Source organism: Vombatus ursinus, unplaced genomic scaffold (genome assembly GCF_900497805.2).
Source record: "Vombatus ursinus unplaced genomic scaffold, bare-nosed wombat genome assembly UNPS02011334.1, whole genome shotgun sequence".
In the NCBI taxonomy this organism is placed as follows: domain Eukaryota; kingdom Metazoa; phylum Chordata; class Mammalia; order Diprotodontia; family Vombatidae; genus Vombatus; species Vombatus ursinus.
Window position 1 is genome coordinate 7481248 of NW_020951112.1, and position 19576 is coordinate 7500823.

Sequence of the window (19576 nt, forward strand, 5' to 3'; positions counted from 1 at the left end):
AGTATTGTGATTTTCTTATTTTATCCCCATGAAAACCACTTGAAGTGGGAAGGGCAGATGTCACAAGCCATATTTGAGAAAGGAGGACTCTAGGACTCCCCCAAAGTCACTGAATGTTGATTGATAGAGCTGGGAAGAGAACATAGGTTTTCTCATTCTCAGCCCAGGGCACTTTCCATTATATCCCTTAATTAGGAGAGCACATATCCATATTTTGCTTTAAGGTTTGCAAACTGCTTTATGGACTGTCTTATTGTATCATCACAACAATCCATGGAAGTCAAAGATATTATTATTACTATGTTCTTGTTGTTTGTCTTTTATTTTCGAAGAGGATCATGACATCAGGAAAGCTACGCTATGGAATGCAAGGAAATTGGATTTGAGGGAGGGAGGACTGTGCAAAGTCACCAGCCTTGCTTTCTCCTCCGGAGCCATCTGGCTCCAATGGCGAGATATAGATCAGGACGACTGGTGATGGCTCCCTGGTCCCATTTTAGAGTTGAGGAAATATGCGCATAGCTAATGAGCATCCCAGGAATCTGAACCCAGATGTTCCTGACTATTGCACTCACTCAGTCTACTCACCACAGCTGCCTCTCCCAATACCATAATGTTTCTCTTTCTGAATTTGCTCCTCCTTGAACATGACATTGCATCTCATGACTCTGGACATCTTCCCTGGCTGTCCCCCATGCCTGGAATTCCTTTCCTCTTCATCTCTGTCTCTTGGCTTACTTCAAGGATCAGCTAACATCCCACCTTCTGCAAGAAGCCTTCCCTAGTTCTCCTTAATTTTAATGCCTTCACCTTGACATCACCCTCAATTTATCAGGCATATATCTTGTTTGTACATAGTTGCTTGCATGTTGTTTCCCCCATTAAACTATGAGCTCTTTGAGAGGAGGGTCTAGTTTTGCCTTTGTAGCTGCAGGGCTTGGCATAGTGACTGGAACATAGTAGGCACTTAATAATAATAGCTAGCATTTATATAGCACCTACATTGTACCAGGCACCATTCTAAATACATTACAAATATTACATTTGATCCTCTAACAATCCTGGAAGGGAGGTGCTATTATCCCAATTTTACAGTTGAGAAAACTGAAGTTAAGTGATTTGCCCAAGGTCACACAGGTTTGGCCAAATTTGAACTCAGGTCTTCTTGATTCCAGGCCCAGCACTCTATCTCTGCCACCTAGCTGCTTGTATATGTGTTGACTTGACTGCACTTAGAACCCGTCTTCTAAAACCAGATATCTAATGCCCTTGTGTTTTCCGTTGACAATTTAAATCTGCATCTTCTTACCCTTGACTTTCAAAATTCCAAAATTTCCCTTTTTTTTGCCTAAATAGAAATTCCAATTCTTAGAGTACTCAGCTAGGTATTGATTCAATTAATTATTTGCCTAAATAGAAATTCCAATTCTTAGAGTACTCAGCTAGGTATTGATTCAATTAATTATTTAGAGTACTTCATATTTGGGTGTAAGTGAAAATATATTACCTCTACATACTATATGGGTTTTGAAAAGCAATTTGTTAATACAAATGAATCTCTAATGGGTGGGTATAGACTGCGTAGGGAGAGGTCTCACTTTTCTTTAGGTTCCTAGGTACCCCTCACCTAAACTTGTTTAGAGATAATTATAGGTATTACCTATTACCTATGAAGACTAGCAAAAGTTAGTATTTGCTTTAGATAAGGAAGGAAAGAATTCCAGTTCAGAAATTAGCTTCTCTTCCTCTTTCTACATACTATAGGTTTATGGATTGTTAGGTACTGATTGTGGCTGTAGCCCGTACATAGAATATGATACTCCTATTTTGCTTAAAAAAACACCCCCTGCTCCCCTCTTTATCTATGGTACCTTTTAACATAATGCAGTTTCCCTGCTTATCTATTTTAATTAAATCTATTTTAGCTTTAACTTTGTCTGAGATCATGATTGTTACTCCTGCCTTTTTTTTTTTTAACATCACCTGAAGCATAATAAATTCTAGTCCAGGCCTTTATTTTTACTCTATGTGTGTTTCTCATTTTTTAATGTGTTTCTTGTAGGCAACATATTGTCAGTTTCTGGTTTTTGATCCATCATGCTACCCATTTCTGTTTTGTGGGTGAGTTCATCCCATTCACATTCAGATTTATAATTACTAGTTCCTCAGTGTTTATCCTTCTCTCTTCATGAAGTCCCTCCTTAGAAAATCTAATTTACTTCTAACTACTGCCTCCCAAATCTACACACCCTTCTAAGAGTCCCTACCTTATCCAATCCCCTCATCTTCCTACTTCTTTGTAAGTTATACCCTACTAGATGCACTAGATTCGCTCTTTAACCCAGTTCTCCATGAAATAAGGTTCCTGTACTACGTGCCCTCCACTGTCTCCTTCCCTCTACTGTAACAGTTCTTCCATTGCACCTCTTTTGTATGAGACAATTTGCTCCATTTTATCTCTCCCAACCCAATTTTACTTTTTAGGATCATCGTATCATAATCAATTCAACCCCAAACCCTTTATCTATGTATACTCTTTCAAACTACCCTAGTAATGATAAATTCTTAAAAGTTACAAATATCATTTTCCCATTTAAGTAAACAATTTATTAATTTTAAATTAAATCCCTTTATAATTATATCTCTTATTAAATCCCTTATAATTAGTATTTCATGTTTACCTTATGTTTCTCCTGATTGTTAGAAGTCAAATTTCTGTTTTTTCTGTCTTTTTCTCAAAAATACCTGCCAATCCTTCAGTTCATTAAATAATTCATCTTTTCCCTTGCAGGATTATATTCAGCTTTGCTGGGTAGGTTATTATTGCTTGCAAACTCAGTTCCTTTGCTCTTTGGAATGTCATATCCCATGCCCTTTGGCATTGTAATCTATAAGCTGCTAAATCTAATGTTATCCTGACTATAGCTCCCCAATATTTAAATTGTTTCTTCCTAGTTGTTTGTGATATTTTCTCCTTGACCTAGGAGCTTTGAAACTTAGCTACAATGTTCCTATGAGTTCTCATTTTGGGATCTCTTTGAGGCAGTGATTGGTGGATTTTTAATAGTTCTATTTTACCTTCTAGTTCTAGAACTTCAGGGTAATTTTTCTAAATAATTTCTTGAAGTGTAGTATCTAGACTCTTTTTTTGATCATAACTTTCAGGTAGTCTGACCAGTCATATTATCTCCTTGATCTGTTTTCTAGGTCAGTTGTTTTTCTAATGAGATGTTTCATATTCTTTTCTATTTTTTCATTCTTTTGATTTTGTTTTATTATTTCTTGTTGTCTTATGAAGTCATTAGTTTCTCCTTGCCCAAGTCTAATGTTTAGTAAATTTTCAATAAATTTTTGGATTTCTTTTTTCAATTAGTTGACTTTCTTTTCAATTTTCTTGCTTTTCTTGTAATACTTTTATTTCTTTTCCCAATTTTTCCTCAACCTCTTATTTGATTTTTAAAGTCCCTTTAAGCTCTTCCAAGAACTCTTTTTGGGCTTGTGACCATTTAATATTTTTCTTTGAAACTTTACACATACCTTGTTTGACTTCATTGTCTTCTTCGGAGTTTGAACCCTGATCTTCTCTATCACCATAGTAACTAACTATGGTCAGGTTGCTCTTTTTTTTTTTTTAAACATTTCTTGGCTGTTAAGTTTATGTTAGGGTTGAGTTCTGTTCCTGAGGTGAGGGAGATAAAGTCTCAGGCTTCAGATTTTTCATGCTGTTGTTTTCTGAGCTCTCTCTGGGGGCCTTTCCCTTATTGGTTCTTCCAAGGTTCTATAATCCAAGGCCAGGTGTGGTCATGGCTCCTTGAACTTGACGAAGGTCTGTGAGTGACCTCAGGTACTTTTCTCCATCCTTGAGTCCCAATCGGGGTCCCCAGCAAGACAAACGCTCTGGCTCCCAGTGATCCCTGCAGCTACAAGCTTCAGCTCTCAGCTCTGCCCTGGAACGGGAACCAGGGACTCACTCTCGGATGAGTGAGGACAGCCAGCAGGACCCTGCTTTCCTGCTGTGTACTGTGTGTACTTGCACCTCTTCTCCCCTCCCCCAAGGCACAGTCTGGGGCCACAATGTGCCTGGGCCCTGAGACCACCACCCCAATCCTCCCCTTATCAGCCACTCTACCCCCACACCTTCTGCAGAGGGAAAGATCCAGAAACTGAGGCTGCTACCCATACAACTGTCCCTCAGCGCTGGCTGGTTTGTTGATTCAGTGGTATCTGCCCTGAGGGGTCTACATTTCCTTACAGCTGCAGCTAGACCACCCTCCCAAGAGTCAGATCTTTCCTTACATCCTCCCTAGCTGTCCTAGGCTGAACAACTGCTTTACCCCAACTTTTAATTATTTCTGCTGTTCTAAAATTCACTTTGGGGTGTTAAAGTTATTTGTAGGGGAATTTAGGAGAGCCAAGTAATTTTCTGCCTTATTCTGCCATCTTCCCATAATTCCTCTGCCCTACCAACTCTTAAACTCCAGATGTCTAAAATTGAACTCATTATCTTCCCTCCATCCATCCCTGCCCCAACCCCCGCAAGCACATTCTTCCCTCTTCCTACCTTCCTTTTACTGTGGATGGCACCACAATTCTCCCAGTCATTCAGGCCCACATCTTGGGTGTCATCATTGACTCCTCAATCTCTGTACCCTCCTATAGCCAATTAGTGGTCCAGTCTTGTCATATCTATATTAATAACACCTCTCGTACACACTCCCTTTTCTCTTCTGATATTGCCACCACCTAACGGCAGGTCTTCATTACTTCATATCTAGGCAGTTGTAATAGCCACTAGTTGACTTTTCTGCATCAAGTTATCTCCCCATTTTAGTCCCTCTTTCACTCAGCTGTCAAATTGATTTTCCTTAAGCACATATTTGACCATATCATCCCCCTCCCCCATCCATTACAATGGATCCCTATTACCTCCAGGATAAAATATAAAAGGTTTTATTATCGGTTCCCATTTGACCTTTCTAATATTCTTACACCTTACACCTACATAAGAACTCTGAGATTCACTGGCACTGGCCTCCATGCTGTTTCTCATACAGGACACTCCCTCTCCTGACTCAAAACATTTTTACTGGTTATTAGGATTGAAATTGCCAGTCTTCACCAGGAAAGGGACTAAGGAACTAATGGGAGGAGGAGGAGGAGGAGGAGGAAGAAGAAGAGGAGGAGGAAAAGAAGAAAGAGAAGAATTGGAGGAGAAATGTTTAATTTTGAAGTGTTTTAATATAAATAAGAATCCCAATGATAAAACTCATTTTCTTTTTTTCTGTAATAAACAGAGGAAAGCCAATGTAGTAAAGAGGGTCCACCAGAATTGTAATCTAAAAATTAGCTTTTCCTGAAATCCCAACAACCTCTTCTTAGCCTCTCCAGTGTCCTGCAAAACATTTTGAGATTAACATTCCCCAAGTATTTTATCACTGAACAGTGAATAATTGCATTAAAAAAAATTTTTTTTTAAATTGCTTCCTTCTCGAGTTGGGTTGCTGGTTTCATTTTCCTCCCATGCATTGATGACATCATCCCCCCAGCCTGCTTTGCTAACTAAGATTCTGTTAGCAGCTGTTTGGAATGATATCAGACCTCTGTAGTTAAAAACCCAGCCTCCCTCCACTTGGGATTTTTTCAGGTAAAGGGAGGAGGAATTCCCTTTTCAGTTTTTGTTTTTTTAATCTAACTGCTAAGTCCTGGAAGATAGCCTGCCAGTGGTTTCCTAAGTGGTAAAGCTAGCTGCATAAAAGTTAATCTTCAAGAGATAATCTATGAAAAACAATATTATCTCAGAAGGGTGGCCCCGGAGCTGTTTTCAAAGGCTGGGGCCAGGCCAACAATTTTTTACTTCATTCATATTTTATCTATGAATCCGATTGCAAAGTCAATTATGAAAATCAAATATTAGGGTCATCAGGCATTGGTTTTCAAAGTGGGTAACAAATATCTGTTGATGTTTGGGCAGCTTCCAATTTCCGTTTTTTTTTTTTTCATTTTTCTTAAATATGTAATGTAGATGTAATGAGGAAGGTAGACAGTGCTATAGATGGAGTTCTGGGGTTGGAAGTCAAGAAGACCTGGGGTTCAAATCCTGTCTATATCTCCCATTGCATTGGGGCCATCTCTAGTCATCTTAATCTATATCTGGCCACTAGACCTAGATGGCTCTGGAGGAAAAAGTGAGGTTGATAACTTTGCACAGCCCTTCCTCACTTAAATCCAATTCACTTGCAAGTTATCACATTCCTGGTGTCATGGACCTCTTTGAGAAAGAAGAACAAACAACAACAATAATTATACTCACTAATGTGTCATCTTGGACAATCACTTAACCTTTCTGGGCCTCAGCTTTCAGATATATCATTTTACCTTTTATGCCATAAAATCCTTTTTAAAAAATCATAGCAAATTAAATCCATAAAGGAACTCAATAATATTAATATACATTAAAATTATTTACTTTCTTGAATTTTTTTTTTAACAATTCAGCCTTAGGCTATAGAGTCTTAAAGGTTATGCCAGGTAAGCCCAGGCTCTCGTGGGGCCTATTGGGAGTAGGAATTGTTTCATTCTTCGTGGTTGAGTCTGTCTGAGTCTTCATGACCCCATTTGGGGTTTTCTTGGCAAAGACACTGGAGTGATTTGAATTTCTTCTCCAGCTCATTTTATAGATGAGGAAACTGAGGCAAACAGAATTAAGTGACAGTCTTTGCCCTTAAGGAGTTTACTAATGAGGGAGATAACATGCAAACAAACCGGCAAACTATATACAGGATAAATAGGAAATAATTAACAGAGGGAAGGCACTAGAATTAAGAGTGGATGGGGAAGGCTTCCTGTAGAAGGTGGGATTTTAGTTGGGATTTAATGGAAGCCAGGGAGGTCAGTAGTTAGAGTGGAGGAAGGAGACTATTCCAGGCATGGGAGTCTGCCAGAGAAAATCCCCCTGTACCTGAAATGAAGAGTCTTGTTCTTTCTAGTATCAGTGAATCAAAGAGAGTGTGTGGGGGAGTAAGGTATAAGAAGATTGGAAAGCTAGGAGGGGCTAGGTTATGAAGGACTTTGAATGCCAAACAGTCAGTAAAGAGCCTCTAGAGTTTATTGAGTTAGAAGGGGACATTACTGGACTTGTGTTTTAGGAAAACACTTTAGAGGCTAAGTGGAGGAGGAATTGGTGTGGGGAGAGACTTGAGACAGACAGGCAGCTATTGTAATAGTCCAGGTGTGAGGAGAGTGAAGACCCCACTAGTATACTAGCCATGGCAGAGGAGAGAAGTGGGCATATTGGGGAGGTGTGGCAAAGGTGAAATGGACAGGCTTTGGCAACAGCTTGGATGTGTGTGGGGGGAGGGTAGTGGTGAGAGATTGTAAGGAATCTAGAATGTTTCCAAGGTTGTAAGCCTGAGAGGATGGGAGTGATGAGGTCTAGAGGTCAGGGGTCCTGGAATCCCAAAATCACAATACCCCCAGGTCCTGCCTGAAAGAATTTGACCCAAGCCTTCTTTCAGCCAAAAACACGGTTTATTGAAGATTTGCCATATTAGCTAGACTCTTAAGAAATCTGAGCATCTGTGGGCTATTGGCTAGATTGTGAAAATCTAAGCATTTTAGGAATCTGAGCATCTCAATGGAGACAGGATGGACTATACAGAAAGACTATGGGAGGGATCTAGGAGTGGATCTGAATGGGAGTGGCCAGTAAGATGCGGTGAACAGGACTCCTGGGACCTGGACAATGGAGCCTACATAGGATTTAGGGTGGGAAGCAGCCTGGGGACACAGGGAGGTTTAAAGGTAATAGAATTGGGAGACTGAGTGTAGCCACAATGGAAGTCCAGTTGATGGGATTATAGCCTCAGGGGAATGCCAGAGACTAGGCCACATGGGAAAGTCCAGGGTTTTTCCTTTTTGGGGTCTAGATCCCATCCTCATCAGGAGGATGTGGTTGCTCTCTACAGTAATCAGGAAATCAGGAATGGAAGAGGTAAGTAGGGGGAAAGATAATAAGCTTTGTTTTGGACATGTTGACTTTATGATATCTTCTGGACATGCGGTTTGAGATATCTGAAAGGCAGTTGGAAATACGAGATTGGAGGTCCGCAAAAAGTTTGAGGAAGGAAAGAGAGATTTGAAAATCATCAGCATAAAGACAGCAGTTAAATTCATGGGAGCAGATGAGACCAGCAAGTGAGGTAGTACAGATGGAGAAGAGAAAAGGGCCCAAGACAGAATCCTGAGAAACATCTGTGGTTAGAGGGTGTGCTCTGTTGGAGGATCCAACAAAAGAGACAGAGAAGGAGCAGTCAGAGAGGGAGGAGGAGAACCCAGAGAGAAGGCTGTCCCAAAAACCTAGAGAGAAGAGAGTATCAAGGAGGAAAACGTGATCACCAGTCTCAAAGGCTGCAGACGGGTCAAGGAGAATGAAGATTGAGAAAAGGCCACTGGATCACTGATGACTTTGGAGAGAGCAGTTGTGGTAAAATGATAAGATGAGAAGCCAGATCATAAGGGGTTGAGAGTGAGAGGATGGGAAATGGAGGCACCTGTGGTTGATGGCCTTTTTAAGGAGTTTCGCTACAAAGAGAAGAGATATAGCAGGGAGGGAAGGATCAAATGAGGTCTTTCCAAGATGGAGGAGACATGGGCATGTTTGCAGGCAGTAGGGAATGAGCCAGTAGCCAGGGAGAGATTGAAAATAAGTAAGAGAGTGGGGATCAGAGAGGGGGCAATCTGTTGGAGAAGGTGAGATGGAATGGGACCACTTGAATAACAAAAGGATTCGCGTTGCTAAGGAGCAAGGCCGCTTCATCCCGTGAACTAGGAGAGAGCAATGGAAGGCACCTGAGGGATAGATAAGGAAGAGGGGAGAAGGGGAGCTCATAGATAAAGGCCCCAATTTTTTTCTGCAAAATATGAGGCAAGGCTCTCAACTGGGAGAGTGGGGAGAGGGAACCACGGGAAGTTTGAGGAGGGATGAAAAGGTTTTGGAGAACCGCTGTGGAGCATGGGATAGTATAGTAGGATTGCCTAGCTGGAGGTCATAGGCACGGTGTCTGAGGCTGCATTTGACCTCAGGTCTCCCTGATTCCAGGCCCAGTGTTTTCCACAACACCACCAGTGGCCTGCAAGGGGATGATAATAACTAGAATATGATATTATATTATGTGACGTTATATGGCATCATATCATATGTTATGTTGTATTATATCATATCATATAATATCATATAGTTGTGTTATATTGTATCATATCATATATTACGTTATATTATATATTGTATTGTGTTATATTATATCATATCATTATCATATCATATCATATCACATATAAATGGGAAGGAAGATAATAACTATGGCACCTACTCCCACACGGTGGTTGTGAGGATCAAATGAGGTAATGTATAAAACACTTTGGAATCTTAAAAGGGACAGAATGGGGAATTCTATGATTTTTTTGATATAGTGAACTCTCTGGTGAAGAAACTCCCTCCATCAGTTCAAATTGGCACCATCTCTGCAAAAAAAAAAAAATACTCTTAGAGATAATCATCCTTATTCTCATTAGATTGTGAGTTCCTTGAGGGCATGGGCTTTCTTTGTACCCCCAGTGCCTGGCCCAGAGTCAGTGCTTGATAAATGCTTGCTGACTTGCTTTACAGAGGTTCCTACGCACAGACAAAATAAGCAACTTGCTTAGGGTTATAGATCCAAGATGTCGAAGGTAGGATTTGAACCCAGGTCTTCTTGGCTCCAAGGCCAGCTCTCTCTCTGTTCTTTCACCCTGACTTTAAAATTCTACCAGCTGACCCAAGACGTCATTGGTCTTCTCCGAAAACAAAGGACAAATAACCAATAGCAACAACATTCGGCATAGTGTCATTTATTATTAAATTCTGTCCATCATCATCGCATGTCCAGATATTTTTGGATACTGATTCTGTCACCCATTTTTATTAGCTATTCCTCCCTGTTTGGTGTGACCTGTACATTTGATGGCGAGCTACCTATGTCTTCATCCAAGTCATTGATAAACTACTGAATTCATATGATACCTGGGGCACTCTACTAGAGACATTCTCCTGGGGTTCACAAGACTATTATATGACAATGCTCTGGATCTGGTTTTTTTTTTTTTTGATCATCTCTGAATCCATTGAATTATACTATCATTTAGCCTAGTTCTCCTTTCATCTTGTCCTCAAGAACAATGGTTATGGCAGGCTCTGCCAAATGCTTTGCTGAATTCTAGAGATGCTAGGTCTAGGGCATTCCCCTAGCCTAATAACTCTATTCATAAAGGAAATGAAATAAGTCTGGCATGTTAAATGAGCATTGCTTCCCTTTAGAAATGCCCACAGATCATTCTTTTAATAACATGCTGTAGTATTTTTCCAGGAAATTATCTCAAGCTTGCCGACCTAGTGTTTGAGGATTCTTCCCTCTTCCCTTTTCTGTCTCTGTTTGTGAGGCAGGCACTTTGCTCACTCTCATGACTTTTCAGAGTTTGAGCTGGTCACCAATCAAATCTGCCAGCTCTATCATAGGACCATAGATTTAGAACCAGAAAGAGTCTTTGAAGCAATGGAGCCTAACCTCTTCATTTTACAGATGGAGAAACTGAGGTCTAGAGAGGTTAAGAGATTTACCCAGAGTCACAAAGCTAGTAAACATGTGACTTGAGGATGTGAACCTATGTCTTTTTTATTTCAAGTCCAGGGCTCTATCCCTTGCAACTGTGATAGAGAGGAAGGGAACAAGCATTTATTAAACATTCCTATGTGCCAGGCATTATGCTAAGCACTTTACAAATACTATCTCATTGGTCCTTACAATAATCCTGGGAGGTAGGTGCTATTATTATCCCCATTTTACAGTTGAGGAAACTGAGGCAGATAGAAGTTAAGTGACTTGCCCAGTATCACATAGCTAGTAAGTGTCTGAGGTCAGATTTGAACTCAGGTCCTCCTGACTCCATGCCCAGCACTCTATCCACCTCTATTTGATCCTCGAGGTAATAGGGAACCACCGAAGTTTATGGAGAGGGGGTGGTGATGGTGGTGATGTGATCAGACCTATGGTTAAGGAAGATCAATTTGAATGGAGGATAGATTGGCATGGGGAGAGACTTAAGACAGGGAGACCAATGAGCAGGCTATTGCAATAAACCAGGCATGAAGTCATGAAAGCCTGTACCAGGGTGGTAGTAGTCAGAGGGGAGTAGAAGGTATTATTTCCTGAGTATCCCCACTGGTCTCTTTTAAATGGCTTTTCCTTTCCCTCCTAATTGGCATCATTTGTGTTTGGATCTTCAGAATTCAGTTCACGAGGACTTCATATCTTTGTAGAATCATCATGAGCTAACTTTCACCTATAGAAGTGTGTTATTGAGTTGTTTCAGTTGTATCTGATTCTTCATGACCCCATTTGGGGTTTTCTTGGCAAAGATACTGCAGTGATTTGCCATTTCCTTCTCTAGCTCATTTGACAGATGAGGAAACTGAGGTAAACAGGGTTAAGTGACAGCTAGGAAGTGTCTGAGACCAGATTTGAACTCAAGAAAATGAGTCTTCCTGCCTGCAGGTCTGGCATTCTATCCACTGCACCATCGACATGTGAGGTTCCACTAATCTCTGCTCTCAATTCTCTGTAATCTCTTCTCTCCCAAAGCTAAGGTATGTGTATATGTGTCATGTTATGCCTGCCTGGACTTTACCTCCTTGTATGGAGTACTCTTACTCCTGAGGTTTCTGTCATTTGTACTTTGGGAACCACTTCCACCTTGCAGATCAGCACTATCTCTATAGTAACAGTGCCACTCATGACGTATTCTATTGTTTGAAGACGGATGTTGGCATTTAGCTTATGCCAATGGCATTACCCTGATCTAATACCCTATTCAAAAAGGAAGTAAATTAAGTTTGGCATGACTTATTCCTGACGAACTTTGCTGGCTCTTGCTGAACATTGCTTCCTTTTGTAAATGTCCACAGACCATCCTTTTAATAGTTTGTGTTAGAATTTTTCCAGGAAGTGATGTCAAGCACGCTAGTTCCAACCTACCTTTCCCAGTATATTTTATACTACCCTAGATCCCTCACAAGCACTCCACATTTCAGTTAAACTAGCTTACCCTCTTTCCTGTGTTCTTGACCTGTCCATTCCTGTTTCCATATCTTTGCTTCTCTTGTCCTCTCCATATGTTAGCACAATCAGGAAGGCAGGAGCATGTGAGCTGTAGGAGCAAGAAGCTATTTCCAGGAGCCCTAATAACCCCTCTCTCAATATAGTCCTATAGTGTGAATATAAGAACAGGGAGACTCTAATCTTCTAAACCAGTGGTGTCAAACTCAAATAGAAATGGGGCCACTGAGCCATACATAAGGATCCCTGCCAGCTGTATATTGACTTAGAGAACCACATATTAACCTTATCTGTTTTATTGTATTTTTATTTATTGAATTATTTATTTATTTATAAATACTTAGGTATTTCCCAATTGCATTTTAATTTGGTTTGAGCTGCATATTGCAGGAGTGTTGTGGCTGCACATCTGACACTTATGCTCTATGCTGATGCTTCTTAATCTAGTCTTTTCTGTGGCTGTAGACATAAGGGTATTGATAGGAAGTGGAACTCTGGAGCCAGGTGAGACCTTCCAGAGGCATAGCAGTGAATATGATTTGGAATTTGAATGGCTTTCCCTACACAATCTGTATTTAATTTTCTCTGTGTTCTACATCCTTGGGAACAATGGTGTGCACTGAACCTTGTAGCAGCAATAGGCAACATGGTGTCCTAGGTGTCTAACCTAGGTGTCTCAGTGGATAAATCATGGGACTTGGAGTCAGGATGAGCTAAGTTTGAATCCTGTCTCAGACACTGAATAGCTGTGTGACTCTGCTCAAAGCACTTACCTCTTCTCAGCCTCAGTTTCCTCATCTGTAAAATGGGGATAATAATAGTATCTATAACAGTATAGCATAGCATAGCATTAGGACAGTATAGTACAGTACAGTATGGTATAGTATAGTATAGTATCGAATAGCACAGTATAGTAATAGCCTGAGGTTATTAGGAGAAAATAATCTATATAAAGTGTTTTTCAAACCTTAAAGTGCCATATAAATGCTAACTATTATCATATAAATAACAGCTATTAATGGAAAGAACATGGAATTTGGGGTGTTTGAATCTCATCTCTTGAGTAGATAAATCCAAGTTGAACCTAAATACATCCATGTGGCAGAGGTGGGATTTCAGCTTAGGTTTTCTGAACTTCACGTCCAGTGTCCCTTCTACTATGCCATGGTGCCTGTGATTATAGGATGAAATTTAATCTGGATAAATGTAAAGTTCTATGCTAGGGTTCAAAAAAACAACTGTGCACACTGCAGTTTGGGGAAGTGTGACTAGACCAGTCATATCACTTTTCTGTGACTCCACTGGTCTACAGAACTCCCTGGGGGAGTGACTGCCTCCACAATACAGATCAGCAATCATTCTGCAACTTAGAGTTTGTCTGGGGTCATGAAAGGATAAACGACTTGCTAAGGATCTCCCAGACAGTACCAAGGTCTTCCTCACTCACAGGGACCATCCAAATCCATCTGGTGACTGCTCACATGGTTTGGAGGAGATAGTAGCTACTGATTCACTTCCTTCTGATGCGATGGAGGACCATCAGATCTTACTATCTGCCTGGACTCTATACCCTGCAGACCACTGGCACTGCCATTTGACTTACTGACATAACTGAAGGACCCCTGAGCTTTGCCATCTGCCCTGCTACTGAACCCTCAAGGCTTCTGGGATATTCCATCTGCCCTGCAGCTGAGCTTCCTTTTATGTGTTTTCTCCTCTAATTCAAGAGTGAGCTCCTCAACAGCAATTGTGTCTCCAGCACTGAGCACAGTGTTTGGCATATAATAAACACTCAATAAATGATTTTTCATTTTATTTATTCATTCATCCATCCATCTACTATGCCATGCTGCCTTCCATAGGGTTATAGTGAGTATTTTATAAAGTCTTGGGGGACTGAAATGAATTGTTCAGCAGTGATGGAGAACTAGAGTGGCCAAATGCAGGGAAGCTCATCACCAGAAAAACAGACATTTATTAAGTACCTACTGTGTATCTAGGGCGAGGCAATATAACATCTAAAGAGGATAGTTAGCCAATAAATAGTCAATAAGCATTTATTAAGTGCCTACTACGTGCCAGGCACTGTGCTAAGTGATGGGATACAAATATGAAAAAAAAAAAGGCAGTTCCTACCCTCAAGGAGCTTACAGTCTAATGGGGAAATTTGAAAAGGGAGGGGTGGGGGAGAAGGTACCTGATTTGGGGGCATGGTGGAGAAGTCAGTGAGAGAAGTTCCAAAGTAGTTCAGCCAGGTGAAAAATGAGATGTCCGAGCAGAGCTCTCTCCTTACATGGAAGTTTGGAGTTCGTGACTCCACACTTCAATCAGGGAGCCAGAGGGTGGTGGTGAGGTAGAATACCAAGGCTAGTGAGATCTTACAGGATGCTAAGGTTAACCCAACAATGAGCTTCCTGGGGCATGGTAGAGAAGTCAGAGAGGTCCCAAAGTAACTCAGCCAGATGAGAAATGAGAAGCATAGGGACTGGATCTATGACTTCATTGTTGTAGGGAACTCTCAGGCAAGGAAATTCTCTGTACCAGTGCAGGTTTTTACCTTCTCTGTGGTTTATAGTCTTAGACAGTTCCCCAGAACAGAGAGGTTAAGTGATTTGCCCTGGGTCACACAGTCAGTATATGTGAGCAGTAAGAATTTTGAACTGAGGTCTTTCTGATTCTGAAACATCTCTCTATCCACTATTCCATGCTGACTCTCCTAGAATAACAATAGATGAGTAAATACAAGGTAATATGAGAAAGGAGAGAACTCTAGTAACTGGTGTGATCAGAAAAGGATTCTCACATGAAGCCTGAGTTGAATCTTGAAAGACGCTAAGGATTCTACGAGGAGGAAGATAGGATGACATTCCAGGTAGGACAGATAACAGATGCAAAGCATAGAGGTAGGAATATCCACTTCATGGGACAGCAAATAAACCAGTCTGGCTAGATGTGAAGTGTATGAAGAGAAGTAACATGAATTGGAAAAAATAAGTTGGTGCCAGACTGGGAAAGACATTAAATGCCAAGCAGAAAAGTAAATAGGTAATAGGGAGGTATTGAAGATTGTTGAGCAGCATAGTAAATCTGTTTATTAAGAACATTATTTTCGCAGCTATGTGGAAGATGGATTGACATAGGAAGACACTGGAAGCAGAGAAACTGATGATCTATCTACTTAGCTGTTGAAGGGGTTGTGACCTGTATAAGTGTAAGGAGTAACCATACTCTTGAAAACACGGATTTCTTGGAAATTTTACAAAGTCAGAGAAAAAAAATTCTAACCAAACTAAAAAACTGATCAGATATCACAATGTGGGAAAAAAAAAAATATCCAAAGCTATTAATCCTGCAACAAAGATTAGATTAGAAAAACCACCAAATCAAAACAAACCTTTTTCCCTTTTGCTTGTTGTATGTATTATATGGTCCCTTCTTGAGTAAAATAATAATTGACTAAATATGGCCCTTTAGGGCTACTATAAAACCATAGAATAACTAGTTGGAGTCTATCCTTCATTTATCATCAATAAAATCATCATCTAATTGCCAGCCCTTTATTACTGCAATAAAAGTAGGAAGAACAGAGGTTACTTTTTAGTTTCTGTGGCTGGCAATTAGGAGAATCTTTTGATTTGTACTAGAGAAAATATGATTTGTAAGGGAAGCTGCTGATACTGACTATGACATCTCAGCCTGCTGTTTTAGACTCACCTTAATTATTATTCAAGACCTTTTTATTAACTAAGTTCTATAATATGGTCCTTGAAAGTTCTCTGTTTTGGAAAAGGGGTTTGAAAATGATGTTACTTTATGCTTTGGTTTCAATTTTTTTTTTAATTTGGAAAAATCAAATAAAAAGCATTGTGTTGTTTTTTTTAATCAAGACCAGAGCTGTAAAAAAAAAAGTGTTTACATGTATGTATACATATACATATATATGTGTGTGTGTACCATTGTGCCCTGAGGGCCACGGGACTTTTCCATCTTATTTGCAGATGAAATTTCCACTTGTGTTCTTACCCCCATTAGAATGTGAATTTCTTGAGAGCTGGGACTATCTTACAAACTTCCAATATAGATTCCATCAAAGGGCTGCACCTGAGGACCTAGACTAGATTCCGTCAAAGAGCCACACTTGAGGACCTAGACTAGATTCTGTCAAAGGGCTGCACTTGAGGACCTAGACTAGATTCTATCAAAGGGCTGCACCTGAGGACCTAGACTAGATTCTGCCAAAGGGCTGCACTTGAGGACCTAGACTAGATTCCATCAAAGGGCCGCATTGGAGGACCTAGAAGGCCACATGTGGCTTTAAGGCCACAGGTTACTCACCCCAGCAGTCTACAAGCTCACAGTCTAATGGGAGATATAACATGCAAACAACTATGTACAAACAAGATATCAGCAGGAAGGTGATAACATTATGGGGGCTAGTTTAGGAGTGTGTTGTTATTCTAATTGAACTTTAGCCAACAAAAGAAGAGAATTAAGTCAGCAGAAAGCACAAACCAGTATTTTGTAAAGGAAGCGGGCTGGGGAAGGAAAGGAAGTAATGTGTCCCTAGGACAATTGTCAAACTTCCTCTTGGTTTGACTTGGAATTTGCATTGAACCATCTATTCCTACTTCTATGATTCACTTATTAAAGTGAGAATAATGGAGATTCCCATTGTATTTTTCACCTGGTGTTTGTGTCCTTTAAGTATTGGCTATTCAAAGGGCCACACTTGAGGACCTAGAGGGCCATATGTGGCCTCGAGGCCGAAGGTTCCCCACCCCAGTTTAGGTTTTCCTCCTTCCCTTGCCATGGCCTCCACTTCTCAGTCCTCCTATCATCCCCTCCTTGCAGATTTAAGATTCCTTTTAACTCTGTGCTTTTATCCTTATTAGTGGGAAACCAAACTGGGTCAGTTTCATGCTGTTTTTCCACTTTGGAGTTCATTCCACAATTAGCTAGAACGGGGAAGGTGAGGATTTAAAGAAACAGCCACCCCTCCCCCCCCAAAAAGGAAAAAAAAAAACCCCACCTCATCCCAATAAAGCCCATTAGGAACAGTAGCTGTCATTGATCTTATATCTGTGTCTACATAAAACAAAGTGGAAAACTGAAGTAGTTAGGATTTTTAAAAGCTCAGTTACCTAGATGCTCCAGGCAAAAACTTTTTAACTTTTGGTCTCATCTACATAATTGTTTTCATTTGTCCTCTTTATATACTGGCTTCTTCACCCTAAGGGAGAAAAGGAACCTAATAGGGTCATAGTTCCAGAGGTGGAAGGGACCTCAGAAGCTACCTAGTCCAACCGCTTCATTTTACAGATGTGGAAACTGAGGCCCAGAGAGGGGAAGTTACTTGCCCAACCAAAGTCATAGTTAGGGATTGGGAAGGAATGGAGCAGGGAGTGAAGGGGAACACATGAACCTGAAACATAAGGACAATTTGTTTCACTTTGCCTTGGTAGACACCACCTGATATTAACATTAGGTTTCATTCTCCTCCCTCTGACATCACTGTTTCCGTGGCACCATCATTAAACCTATTTCCCTTCCCATGTCTGTAACATTGGCGATCCTTTGATACTTGTCCTTACTTCTAGCATTGAGCCAAAAAGTCTTGTTCTCATAGATGGTATAGAAGAGACCTTAGAGATCAATTTCCTTTCCCCTCAATTTTGCAGATGAACAAACAGGTGAAATAACTTGCCCAAGGTCGTAAGTGGGAGAGGAATAGATACAGAGCTGGAAGGGACCTTGGAGGTTATCCAGTCATTTTAGAGATGAAGAATCAGGTTCAGAGAGGTAGTGACTTGCTCAAGTTCACACACTTAGCAAATGTTGGGGGTGAGGAATGGAACCCAGGTCTTTCTGTCAGCAAGTGCATTACTCTCTCCTCTATACCCTAAGGTCCTGAGACTCCATATTCAGTCCTCTTTCCACTGTACCACAAAAGACCATTTAAAAAAAAAATTAAAAAAATGTTTTTTTTTTTGGCTAGGCAATGGGGTTAAGTCACTTGCCCAGAGTCACACAGCTAGAGTCAAGTGTCTGAGGCCACATTTGAACTCAGGTCCTCCTGACTCCAAGGCCAGTGCTCTATCCACTGGGCCACCTAGCTGCCCCCCAAAAAGACCATGTAAATGATCCTGCCTTTGAGGTCTTCTTCACATTCATCCCATCATCTCTTTTCTCACTGTCTCCACCTCAGAAGGAGCTCTCATAACCAGCATCTGTGATTTGTAACAGTCTTCTTAGGAGTCTTCCTCATTTCTTTCTCCTCCACTTCACCCCCCCCAAATCTGTCTCTCATACCATTTTCAGATAACATTTCTAATGAGGAGATCTGCCCATAGCAATAATTCAATAAAAAAAAAATGGCAGCTTAAGGTCCTTTGCCTGGTATCTAAAGTCCTCTACACCCTGAGGATCCAATGACTTTTCAGTCATATCTCATTTTAGTACTTTCTACAGACTTAAGATTGCAGACAAATCAAACTATCCTCTGACCCCTCCTAACATACCCTGAATCCCCTCTCCCCAAATACCTTAACTTGTTTATTATTCTTCAGTCATGTCTCACTCTTGGTAAACCCATTTGGGGTTTTCTTGGCAAAGATACTAGAGTATCCTCTAACTCATTTGACAGATGAGGAAACTGAGGTAAACAGGGTGAAGTGAGTCGACCAGGGTCACCCAGCTAGTAAGTGTCTGAGGCCAGATTAGAACTCAGGTAGGTGACTCTTCCTGACTCCTGACCTGGTACTCTGTCTACTATGCCACCCAGCTGCCCATAACTTAGCTGAGGTTCTTCTAGTGTCCTTCCTTTCCTTGTTGAATTTTCCTACCCATTCTTTAAAGTCCAACTCAAATGCAACAGTCCCTCACTCTCCTTGATTTCCCTTTTTATTACCACAATTTTAAAAAAGGAAGAACTCTAGTGACTTTTTAGTTGTCTTGGCTGGCAGTTAGAATAAGCTCTGGGGGCAGTTAGGTGTTGCAGTGGATAGAGCACTGGTCCTGCATTCAGGAGGACCTGAGTTCAAATCCAGCCCCAGACACATAACACTTACTAGCTGTGTGACTCTGGGCAAGTCACTTAACCCCCATTGCCCCCCCTCCAAAAAAAGAATAATCTCTGGATTGGTACTAGAGAAAGTGTGATTTCAAAGGTGAAGTTGGTTACCTTTAACCTCAGCAAGCACTTTGTTTAAGCCCAATGCTAACAATGCTCTTATGCAATATTACAAATGATGGCTATCTGTGTTTGTATCTTATCCTTCCACTAGATTGTAAGCTCCAGGAGGGTAGGAATCATAATACCCTGTCTAAACTCTGTATATCAATTCAATTCAGCAAACACTTACTAAGTGCCTACTATGCACACTGCACGAGGCCACTAGGGCTACAAACATCAAAAAAACAGGTTAACAGTT